Source organism: Vombatus ursinus, unplaced genomic scaffold (genome assembly GCF_900497805.2).
Source record: "Vombatus ursinus unplaced genomic scaffold, bare-nosed wombat genome assembly UNPS02004184.1, whole genome shotgun sequence".
NCBI lineage: Eukaryota > Metazoa > Chordata > Mammalia > Diprotodontia > Vombatidae > Vombatus > Vombatus ursinus.
The window spans coordinates 367,608-379,091 of NW_020943962.1; the positions used below are offsets into that span (position 1 = coordinate 367,608).

At 43.8% G+C, this 11,484-nt stretch overlaps 1 long non-coding RNA gene across 1 annotated transcript in view; it reads right to left on the bottom strand.

Moving 5' to 3' along the window:
* LOC114053896 overlaps window positions 1–7,748 on the bottom strand; it is a 28,844-nt gene extending 21,096 nt beyond the window's left edge. Inside the window, exon 1 of the long non-coding RNA XR_003570430.1 lies at window positions 7,575–7,748. This is a non-coding gene — a long non-coding RNA (uncharacterized LOC114053896). The remainder of the gene's footprint in view (window positions 1–7,574) is intronic.
* Between the last annotated feature and the right edge of the window lie 3,736 nt (window positions 7,749–11,484).

Here is an 11,484-nt window from a genome sequence, read left to right on the forward strand (position 1 = left end):
TTTCTTTCTTTCTTTCTTTCTTTCTTTCTTTCTTTCTTTCTTTCTTTTTGGTGAGGCAATTGGGGTTAAGTGACTTGTCCAGGGTCACACAGCTAGTAAGTGTCTGAGGCTGGATTTGAACTCAGGTCCTCCTGACTCCAAGGCCCGAGCTCTATTCACTGCACCATCTAGCTGCCCCTTCTCAGAGATTTTCCCCAGCTGCCTTCTCTACATCTTGTTTATGACAGTTGTTTACATGTTGGCTCCACCATTAGACTGTGACTTCCATGAGATCAGGGACTGTCTCACGCCTTTCTTTGTATTCTCAGCACTTGACACAGTGCATGGTACATAGCAGATGCCTTATAAATGCTTTTTGACTGGCCCTAAACTTAGGGGCCTGAAGACCAGGGAGCTCCGGCCAGGAAGGCTGAGGGCAGGTATGTGGCCAGTGAGCTCTGAGTCGAGGAAACAAGAAAAAGTACCTTCAAGAAGGGTAAATCATTCCTCCTGTTGGTTCTAATTCCTACTTACAACATCACTAATGTGAAAATATGTTTAATAGGAATATATATGTAGAGCCTATATGTATGTAGAGCCTATATATATGTAGAGTCTACATCAGATTGCACGCCATCTAGGGGAGGGAGGTGGGGAGGGAGGGGGAGAAAAATTTAAAACTCAAAAGCTTATGGAAGTGATTGTTGATAATTCAAAATAGATTAATAAAAAAAAATTAAGGAGAGACTTAAAAAAAAAGAAGGGTAAATCAATCCCCACCCCATGGAGGCCTCCAAATCTTATAGGTCTAGAACTGACCTTTCCCCCCAGTGTGGAATCGCCCAACATCGTGCCCAGAAGATACAGGGAGACTGAGATCTGCTAGCGATCTGGGCATGGTGGACAGCAGAGAAAGGACAGCAGGGTCCAGGACCTCTGACAAGACAAAGTAGTAGCAAACAGGGGCCCAACGTCCCATCGACATGGGCAGGAGCCCTTGGCGTCTGTGCCTACCTTCAGGTCCTAATTCAGGAAGTAAAGCTGGAAATTTAGATACTTCTGTAACTCTGTATATACCTACAGGGGAAAGATGGGCCTTGAATGAAAAAGATTTCCAAGCACTTATTTCTGAAGAAAAGCCCAAAGCTGAACAGAAGTTTGAAATGAAAACACATGAATCAAGAGAAATCTTGAAAGGTAAACAAACATATTGTAGCAAGTGGTAGGGATTGTATAATGATGAGGGCGGCCAGATGGCGCCACAGCGCACAGAGTGCCAGGCCTGGAATCGGGGAGACTCATCTTCCTGAGTTCAAATCCGGTCTCAGACGCTTACTAGCTCTGTGACCTTGGGCAAATAACTTCACCCTCAGCCTCAGTTTCCTCATCTGCAAAATGAGCTGGAGGAGGAAATGACAAACCACTCCAGTATCTCTGCCAAGAAAACCCCCTGGAGAACACTGGTGCATGATGGTCCGTGGGGTCATGAAGAGTCAGGCACAACTAAAACGTCTGAACAACCGCAAAGAAAGATACAAGGAAGCACCAACTTAGGCTACTTTGAAGAGGCTGGTGGGAATGTAGCATTGCATGTAATGGTAGAGTTCTTTGATGTTTCGATTGATTTTAATGCATTATTTTATTCCTTTATTTTAGTTTTTAGTTTTTTTATTAGTTTATTTTGAGTTAATGCGCTTTTGAGTTTTAAATTTTTCTCCCCCTCCCTCCCCCAAGATCAGCGCACGATCTGATATAGGCTCTAAATATACATTCCTATTAAACATATTTTCACATTAGTCATGTTGTAGAGGAGAATTAGAACCAATAAGAGGAACCACAAGAAAGAAGAAACAAAACAAAACAGAAGGAAAAAAAAGAGAAAACAGTGTGCTTTGATCTGCATTCAAACTCCATAGTTCTTTCTTTGGATGTGGATAGCATTTTCCATCATGAGATCTTTGGAAACATCTTAGATTCTTGTATTGCTGAGAAGGGCTAAGTCTATCAAAGTTAGTCATCACACAACATGGCTGTTACTACGTACAACATTCTCCTGGTTCTTCTCTCTTCACTCAGCATTGGTCCATACAAGTCTTTCCAGGTTTTTCTGAAGTCAGCCTGTTCATCATTTCTTATAGCACAATAGTATTCCATTACACTCACACCACAGCTTGTTCAGCCATTCACCAATTGATGAGCATCCCTTCAATTTCCAATTCTTTGCCACCACAAAAAGAGCTGCTATAAATATTTTTGTACATGTGGGTCCTTTTCCCATTTTTATGATCTCTTTGGGATACAGCCCTAGAAGGGCTATTGCTGGGTCAAAGGGTATGCACATTTTTATAGCCCTTTGGGCATAGTTCTAAATTACTCTCCAAAATGGTTGATTCTTTTCACAACCTCACCAACAATGCATTAGTGTTCCCATTTTCCCACATCTTCTCCAACATTTATCATTTTCCTGTTTTGTCATGTTGGCCATTCTGATAGGTGTGATGTGGTACCTCAGAGTTGTTTTGATTTGCATTTCTCTAATCGATAGTGATTTAGAGCATTTTTTCATATGAGTATAGATGGCTTTAATTTCTTCATCTGAGAACTGCCTGTTCATATCCTTTGACCATTTATCAATTGGGGAATGACTTGTATTCTTATCAATTAGACTCAGTTCTCTATTTTAGAAATGAGACCCTTATCAGAGAGACTGGTTGTAAAAATTCTTTCCCAGTTTTCTGCTTCCCTCCTAATCTTGGTTACACTGGCTTTGTTTGTGCAAAAACTTTTCAATTTAATGTAATCAAAATTATCCATTTTGCATTTCATAATGTTCTCTATCTCCTGTTTGGTCATGAATTCTTCCGTTCTCCATAGATCTGACAGGTAAACTATTCCTTGCTCTCCTACTTTGTTTATAGTATCAGCCTTTATAGCTAAATCATGAATACATTTTGACTTTATTTTGGTATATGGTGTGAGATTTTGATCTATGTCTAGTTTCTGCCATACTCTTTTCCAGTTTTCCCAGCAGTTTTTGTCAAATAGTGAGTTCTTATGCCAGAAGCTGGGGGTCTTTGTGTTTATCAAATAGTAGATTACTATAGTTATTGACTGCTGCGTCTTGCATACCTAGCCTATTCCACTGATCCACCACTCTATTTCTCAGCCAGTACCAAGCAGTTTTGATGATTGCTATTTTATAATACAACTTAAGATCTAGTGTAGCTAGACCACCTTCCCCTGCATTTCTTTTCATTAGTTCCCTTGATATTCTGGACTTTTTGTTATTCCAAATGTTATTACTTTATTTTAAAAAAATTATCTTTGTTATAAGTGATGGTTCTATGGAAGAAGGAGTGATAGAAGGGGAAATGTGGAAACGGAGTCAGGCAGCAGTGAAGTGACTTGCCCAGGGTCCCACAGCTAGTCAGTGTGTGAGACAGGTTTTGAACTCAGATCTTCCTGACTTCAGGCCCAGCACTTTATCCACCGCACCATCAGCTGTCTCTGAAAATGAAAACTATAGTCCCTGCTATAGAGGAGTTTATAATCTAGTAGGCATAAGAGCCATAAAACAAATGATGAAACGACAAGTATAATGTGAAGAAAAGAGAATTCCACACAAATTCATCAGGGGCGGGTCACTGAACCAGCTACTGTGCCATTGTTTGCTGACCCAGACAGGGTAAGTCAGATCATGCCCACTTTACAGATGAGGACACTGACATCTTGGGAGACCCTGGCAGGGCAGGATCAGACCCAGGGCTTGTGACCTCCCAGAAGACCATGGTATCATAGAAAGGGCACAGGATCCAAGGATCTGGGTTCGAATTCTGACACCACCACTTACTGCCTATGTGACCTTGGGCAAGTCACTGTCTTTCTCTGTCTCAGTTTCCTCAACTGTAAAATGAGGAGGTTGGATGTGATGACCTCTAAGGTCACTTCCAGCTTTTAACCCACCCTGAAATAGCATTTTTTAATGAATAAACAGGAGGCAGATAGACAACTGCAGCTCACTTATCAGGTGTGATTTGAGTACAAGGTCCCACAGTGAGGTTTGTAAGACTGGTGGCCCAGCGGTCAGATCCCTTTCTTTCTCAGACCTGCTGGGTCCTTTGGAACATCCTACTAGAAAAACAGAGAAAACAGCTTGTTTCTATTTGCAACTCTCTTGTCAAGAGGGAAAATAGAGAAAAATTCTACCTCCAGGCATTTAAGGAAATGCTTAGGCCCAGCCAGGGGAGAATAAGGATGCTGTTCAGGGGCCACAGGAACAGAGGACCATTGATGTTTTCTCACTGAATCCCCACAACCCTGTGAGACAAGTATATGTGCTAACCCGAACTGGGGCATCACTACCCCAAGGCAGCCCCTTTACCCCTCCTTGCTGTGACAGCAGATTTCCTGGCCCACTCCCCAGAGAAAGGACCCTGGCCTTCTCTTCTCCTTCGAGCCCCACCACACTAAGGATCACCCTCTTCTCACTTGGTTATGGGGATGGCTGTCTGTCTGTCTGTGTGTCTTTGTCTCTCTGTCTCCGTCTCTGTTTTTTTCTCTCTGTCTCTATCTCTGTGCCTCTCTCCTCTCTCTCTCTGTCTCTGTCTGTCTCTGTTTCTCTCTCTCTCTCTCACTCTCTCCTGGTTCTCCTCCTCCCTCTCTGACCGATGCTTCTTCATCTCCTTTGCTTGATTCTCCTCCAGATCGCGCCCTAACTTTCAGCATTCTTTCCCATCTGCCATCTAGTCCGACCATTTCATTTTACCAATGAGGAAACTGAGGCACGGGGAGGTGAAGTGACTTGCTCATGATGGACTAGATGGCCTCTTGGTCTCCTCCAACTCTGAAATTCTGTGATTCCCTGATTTCTTCAATGACAAGAAGAATAACATAAAGGAAAACTTCCAAGACAGGCTTGGGCCTCTGACTGAGCAGCAGTCACAGAGGACTTTCCAGGACTGGGGATGGACGAGGCACATTCTGGCAGACCGGGCCAACAGCACCATTGTCTGATTGTTTGTTTGCAGGACTCCCCGCGTTTGTTATAGGAGGGAGGGTTGGAGCTGGTGGAGACGGACAACAGTGATAATGACCATTATGGAGTCACCTGAGGGCTGCTCGTCTCCAGGCACTCTGAGAAGCCCTCTTAGTAATCTAGGAAGTTCTTTAAGCTAAGATTATGAAGTCACAGAGGTGATGCTGACCTACACTGGTAAAGGGAGTTCCCTTGCCTGGGAGTTCCTTATACCAATGAAATCACAGGTACAATCCCTATCCCTGGCTAAAGAAAAATACTCTTTGCTCCTTGGTTCCGGATTCATTGACATCTCTGCCACGCAGTCTGGGGGTTGATAGCACTGGGCAAAGGTTGAAACAAATAAAGATTTCTCAGCCTGAAGTCACTCCTATTATGAAGGCCAGGCATCTCTGTCAGCTGCTGGACAATCCCAGGGACTTGAGGCTCCTTGGGAAGGTGGGAGAATAGGGGGTGGGGATGATGGGGTGCTGGGGTGCTGGTACTCACATCTCCCTTCCAAGATCATATTTCTCCCTGGCCTCAAGACACTATTCCTGGCAGTTTCCCTCCAGCCCAAGGACCCTCTCTCTGGCAGTGACTCATGAGTGGGTCCAGTGAGGCAAACCATCTCTCCCTGTTACAAGAACAAGCTGACCTCTGTAGAATTTCCCTTGTATGAACAGGACCATCTTGTACCAGCAGAACTATCAGGTACTGATGCCCACGGTTACTGTATATAATCCAGAGGTCAAGCTATAGACGTCAACTCCCAAAGCTATCTTGTTACAGACATAACAGACCAAAACACACCCTTTAAGAACCTTCTCTTCCTCACCCCACCCCCCAGGTTTTCAGTAGTGAATGACGTAGTTGTATGTTATCACCTAATTAGCATACTTGGCACATAATTCACTACTTTTCCTATATAAGCTTTAGCATCATTCCTGTTAGGTTCCAGGTTCCTTAAGGATCTCTGCCCGCTATATAGCATAACAATAAATCTTTGCCACCTTGACCCAAAGAATGCTTGAGTCTGTGAATTCATTCCAGACGTCCCCTTCCTATACTCTGGTCCTTGAGGGGTCTAAACCTCTCAGACCTCAACAGGAAGGGGGAGAATCCTCACTTTAGTGGTGACGACCAGACCAAGTCAGCCAGGTGCTGGACGGGACTCTGGTGCTGCCGTGCTCAGCCCCATTCCTGACATGACTGGCCAGCCTCCTCACAAACACACCTTTGGAAGTTTTACTGGGAGTGGTTGCTGAGGAGGAAAACAAACACCCAGATTTGTCCTACAGCCCAGCTCTAGGCCAGGCCATCAGCCCTTGTATCTGAACTCTGGTTTGTGTGTGGAATGCAAAGGGCCCTGGACTTCAGACTTGGGACACCCAGGTTCGGACACCAGCTGCCTGGCAATTACCAGCAGTTACGTGGGGCAAATCACTTTACCTGCTCTGAACCTTAGTCTCCTCCTCTGTCACTTGGGAATAACAACCCTGGCCCTACCACCTTCCTAGGATTATCACAGGGCGAGTGTTCTGGAAACCCCAAATGCTCAAGAAATGGAGATTCTCCTCCTCCTCCTCTTCCTTCCTCTTCTTCTTCTTCTTCTTCTTCTTCTTCTTCTTCTTCTTCTTCTTCTTTCTTCTTCCGAGTGAATAAAAGAAAATCTCACAGCCTTATTAGGATGGAAGGCACATGGTATGGAAAGTCCAGGAACAGGGAAGAAAGCTCAGTCTTCTGTTGCCTGGGGGTCCTCAGAGGTGTCCACCCCAGAGCTTGGAGGCAGACTGCCACTGCACTATTGTGAGACTTGCAGGCTTGAGTCAAATGGTTGAGGGAAACCCTCTGGGAAGATGGGCAGCATGGAGCTGGGATTCCTCCCATGAGTCCTTTTGTCACAGCCTAAATGCTCATTTTGGGACCCACAGAGAGGTTTCTGGGCATTTGGAGACTCCCAATGAATCCATGATGGTGGGAAGAGAGGGGAGGCTAAGACAAACCTGGGACAAGTGGATCCGCAGGATTCAGAGTCAGATCCCCTGAGACCAGACCCTGTTTCTGCTCCCTGGTGACTGGGCAGATCCCCTCCTGTGGTGAAGCCTTAGTTTCATTCTCTGTGAAATGAGGAGATTGGACTGGATTCTTTCCAGGATTCCTCCAGCTCTCCTTTACTCCCTCAGTGAATCCAACAGATTCCAGCTACACTTTGATGCCAGACCCATCATGGCATGAACCCAGAATACAAACAATCATTCATCTATCTATAGGATGATAAGCCTAACAAAGTGCTCTCTTCACAAGAATCCTCTGAGGTACACAGTGTAACTCAGACTGTCCCCATTTTACAGATGAGGAAGCTGAGATCCAAAATGGCAAAGGGACCTTCCCAAAGTCCCACTGCTGTTGGTGTCAGCTCTGGGACTCAAACCCAGTTCTCTTGACCCTAGGTTCAATGCTCTTTATTTATGGATGCCTTTTTCTAGAATATCTCAATCATTTACTCAATGTATCCCCTATCCTTAGCACCACCCCAACTTATCCTAGTGATAAAGAGGATCCCCCATACATGACTGACCTTGTGAGTGGTTCTGCCCACTGATGAGCCTGCTTTCTTACGAGAGGAGGCCTTTTGTGGCATCTTTCATGCTCCAGAACCAAGGTGGAGCCTTGCAGTGAATCTACATAGGGTTGCCTCTTGCCTCTGGTTCCATTTACATTGCAGAAGTAAGGGAGTATGCTCTTCTCCTGGTTCTCCTTCCTTCATTCTCTGGCCCCTCCTACACCTTCTCCCACAATTCTCTGATAATGCATTACATTCAGACACACAATTTGTGCCAAGACAAACGTGTCAGTATATTTTGTTTCCCCAACAGAATGTGAGTGCCTTGAGGACAAAGACTATTTGGAGTTTGAGTTTGTAAAGCCGGTCCATGGCGTTTGGTGGGTGTTTACTAAGTTTGTTTATTACAGAGGAGACCATATTTCCCCTCTGTTCTTTTTTCTAATATTTTACTTTTTTTTCTGATTACATGTTAAAGCAATTTTTTTAACATCTAAAAAAATTTTTGAGTTTGAAATTCTATCCTTCCCACTCTTCTTGAGACAGTAAGTAATCAGATATAGGTTATAATGTGCAATTATGTAAAACATTTCCATAATAGTCATTTTGTACATGAAGACAAATAAAAGAACAAAATGAAAGAAAGAAAGTGAAAAATAGCACCCTTCAGTCTGTATTAAATCACTATCAGTTCTTTCACTGGAAGCAGATAGCATGTTTCGTCATTAGTCCTTTGGGATTGTCTTAGATCATTGTATTGATGAGAAGAGCTAAGTCATTCACAATTGATTGTGGTTACAATGTTGCTGTTATTGTGTACAATGTTCTCCTGGGTCTGCTCACTTCCCTTTGCATCAGTTCATGTAAGTCTTTCTAGGTTTTTCTGAAATCATTCTGTTTATCATTTCTTCTAGCACAATAATATTCCATTACAATCATATACCATAATTTGTTTAACCATTCCCTAATTGATGGGCATCCCTTCGATTTCCAATGCTTAACCACCACAAAAAGAGCTGCTCTAAATATTATTTATTTATTTATTTAAAAAATTTATTTATTTTTAGTTTTCAACATTCACTTCCACAAGATTTTGAGTTCCAAATTTTCTTCCCATCTCATCCCTCCCCCACCCCAAGATGGCATGCATTCTATATACCCCTTCCCCTAATCTGCCCTGCCTTCTATCCCTCCCCCCTTCTCTTATCCCCTTCCCTTTCTATTTTCCTGTAGGGCAGGATAGATGTTTATACCCCATTTCCTGTATTTCTCATTTCCCAGTTGCATGTGAAAACAATTTTTGTAATGTGTTTTTAAAACTTTGGGTTACAAATTTTCTCCCTTCTTCTCTCCCCCCCATTGAAAAGACAAGCAACTTGATACAGGTTATACATGTGTAGTCATGCAAAACACTTCTATAGTAGTCATGTTGTGAAAAACTAAGTATATTTCCCTTTGTCCTATGCCACCCTCCCCATTTATTCTATTCTCTCTTTTGACCTTGTCCCTCCTCAGAAGTGTTTGCTTCTGATTACCCTCTCCCCGAATCTGCCCTTTCCTCTATCATCCCCCTTCTCTCTTGTCCCCTTCCCCCCTTATTTTCCTGTAGGGTAAGACAGATTTCCACACCCAATTGAATGTGTGTGTTATTCCCTCCTTAAGCCAAATCCTATGAGAATAAGATTCACTCATTCCCTCTCACCTTCCCCCATTTTGCTACAAATATTTTTGTACAAATAGGTCCTTTTCCCTCTTTGGGGATGTATTTGGGATATAGTTCTAGCGGTGCTATTTCTGGATCAAAGGGTATGCAGTCATGTACCATTTTGATTTTATCTTGGTATATGGTGTGAGATGTTGGTCTATGTTCTGTGAAGTTTGGATTCAGCCAAAGGACTGCACTTGAGGACTTAGAGGGCCACATGTGGCCTCAAGGCTGCAGGTTCCCTACCAATGGACCTAGTTGAAACCATATTGTTTTCCAGTTTTCCCAGCAGTTTTTGTCAAATGAGTTTTTGTTTCAAAGTCTTGGATCTTTGGGTTTATCATATGGCCCAGGTCTGTACAACTTGCAGCCTGTTAAAGGATTTCAGGCCGCCCGCAAAAAATGTAGAGGAAAACATCCTCTGCCTGGAATCCTTTGGCAGGCTATAGGTTGTGCAGGCCTGATATAGTAGGTTATTGTGGTCACTTACTATAATGTATCGTGTACCTAACCTATTCCACTGATCTCCCACTCTATTTCTTAGCCAGAACCAGATTGTTTTGATAATTACTGCTTTATAATACAGTTTGAGATGTGGTATGGCAAATCCCTCTGTTTTTGATGTCCAGGGACATCTGCCAGCAGTGGGAAGGTTGGGTCAGAGAATGGGCACAGTCCTGAGTTTAATTTCATACCATTTGGCAGTGAGATTAGGACCACTCATAGTCCAACAGACTCCCTGTGTACATGCCTTGACATCTTTATCAATCTGGCGGACATGAGGTGAATCCTCACCGTGACTTTAGTTTGCTTTTCTCTTGGTGGTAATTAGGAGCATTTTTCTATGTTTCTTGACAATGTGGGTTCATTCCCACTGCCCCCTGATCTAGTCCATGAGCACTGTCTCTGGGGTTTACAGATAACCCCAGGTATGAAAGGTACCTTATGGGGTCCTCTATATCGTTCTGAGGCTGTGGTTTTACTGTAATCTCCAGTGAAAGACGCTGCTCTAGGGCTGACTTAGGCCAAACAACTCTCTGGTCCTTCGGGGAGTCCTTTCCAGGTGGCTCCTGGCCTGGGGTTTATCAAATTCTGGGCTTCTGTGTTTGATCACATCTGGGTCTCACTGATCCAGACTGTTCCACTACTCTGCTTTTTGATTTTTAGTCCTTATTAAATTGTCTTGATGACGCCTTCACAGAACAGTGCACTGAAGGGCCCCCTTTCGTGCCGACTTTTAAAAATCCCTTCCTTCTCATTCGCCACATGCATCATGTTGGGCTTTTATCATTCAATTCTACCAAGTGATGCCCTGGTAGTCCAACTGGTTTGCCCTCCAATCTATACATTCATTTTGGTGTGTTTATTTATGCTTAGGTATGGTTATTTTGTACATTGGTACAGCCCAAGAACTCACAGCACATGTCTTCCTGATCAATTTTTCCTTTATTCCATGGTGTTTTGTAATTTTATTTTTAAAAGTCCTGCATGTGTATTGATAGACTAACACACCAATATTGTCTGCACTGTGTAGTTATTTTGAATGGAGTTTCTTTTTCGGGCTCTCCTTCCTGGGTTTGACTAGTAAAACACGAAAGGCTGGTGGATCATGTAGGATTAGTTTGTATCCTGCTAATTTTTTTCTGTGATGGCTTCTTTCTTCTTTGCTATGCCGCCTTCATTCTGGAGCCCCCAAACACCAGGTATTTCTTGGTCATGCCCAGATGGCAGCGTATCATCAGTTAATGTAATCAACATGAGGTAAGCTGTGTAGCTTACGCAACAGGGCACTGTGCCCAGTGGAAACTCAGAACCCCACAGTGGTGACCGGTGAGGGGAAGGCAGGAGCATGTAGAAGGCTTCTGCTGTGTGCCAGGCACCGTGCTGAGCACTTTCTAAAACATTATCTCATCAGATAACTAAGAAAGGCACATCGATACAGACGTCTGGCTCAGTAAGTAGCAGGTCACAGAAAGTCAGAGTCAGAAGACGCCTCAGAGATAGAATTAGAATCCCTCAGTTTATCAGTTTGAGTAAGAAGCTCAGAAAGAGCTGATTGGGCCAAGGGAGGTGAATGACGATGCTGAGGCTGAGGCCAGAGCCCTGACTCCAGGGCCAGGGGACTGCTTCCCTAGACCCTCAATGCCTCGGTGGTCATGCGCCATCCTAGCCTCCTCTCCCCTCCCTCCACATCTGGTGAAAGGGAAACGTCTGGTCCGG